Source organism: Elephantulus edwardii, unplaced genomic scaffold (genome assembly GCF_000299155.1).
Source record: "Elephantulus edwardii isolate Elephantulus edwardi_28Jun2011 unplaced genomic scaffold, EleEdw1.0 scaffold00122, whole genome shotgun sequence".
NCBI classification, from domain to species: domain Eukaryota; kingdom Metazoa; phylum Chordata; class Mammalia; order Macroscelidea; family Macroscelididae; genus Elephantulus; species Elephantulus edwardii.
Window position 1 is genome coordinate 2,719,545 of NW_006399872.1, and position 1,275 is coordinate 2,720,819.

The window sequence follows — 1,275 nt, forward strand, 5'->3', positions numbered from 1 at the left end:
GGATGCCACTCCTGCTTCCAACCTTGTTTTATTTGGGAAGCTCCACCAAACACTGTCCACCATGGGTAACCATTATCACATTTGGCACATCGTCTCACTTCCCTTAGCGAATCAACATTCTCCACTAATGCTCACCAATTCCAGCCAACAAGCTTCTGTAGAACCTGGCTCCTGCAGAGGACTTTGAAACTGGATTCCAGCCCCGCCCCCCGTCACCTAGCAACAACTATAACACGTGGGTCCTGTTTAATTTTTCTGAGTGTTATTTCCAGTTTTTGCAAGCACCGTTTGTTAAAGGTTCTTTTCTTAACCACTGAGTGAACCTTGACCACTTGTAAAAAAACCAGACTCAATCACCTCCATGCTGTATCTGCTTTTTTTATAGTCCTCTGCCAATTTCTTCTTGTGCATTTGGGCTGTTTGCAAACCTATTTCATGCTATTGTTGCTGTTTTTATGGAACATCGAGTGAGAATGAGAATCAACCCACAGGTGACCCTACAGTGGATTTTCAGAGACAGTAAATCTCAGGGGATGAAATTGTCCATCTTTCTCCAATGGAGTAGCTGTGGATTTGAACTGAATGCCTTGGTGTTGGCAGCACAATTCCTTACCACTCAACCACCAGAGCTCCCAATTTGTGCCATAGATTAGCACTTATAATTTGTCTTAGTTTGTCTCTGACAATTTTTTTTTAAAATTGATTTTGTACTCATTTACATATACAGTTGCGTACATTGTGTTGCATGCATTCGTCCGTTCACACTGTTTCACATTATAATTCCCATATATTGTGTTTTATAAAATTAATCACCATTGATCTATGCCTACTATGCTTTTCTATGCCCTGTCTTTTCAGGTTTCCATTGTATCTTTCCTAATTCCTTCACACTCGCTCCTTCCACCTCTGCTCACCCAACTGTTAACCTAGCGATTTCCTCCTTTCCTGCCCTTCTAATCCCTTGTCCCCCTCTCAGTCCCTTTTTGGATTTTTACCCAAATCTTACTAGTTATTATTCTATATTTACAACAGTAGTCGTTCAGTATATGTCCTAAAACTGAGTAAATTTACTCAGTATAATGCTCTCTGGATTCTCCCACATTTTCATTTTATTTTACAAAATCACTGCGCCTCAGTGCTTCATAGTATTCTGTTGCATGAATGTACCATAATTTCTCAATCTATTCATTTGTTGATGGACATTTGGGCTGTTTCTATTTTCTTACTATTGTGAACAGGCCAGGTTTTATTGTTGCCATTTTGCTGAGTTCTTTT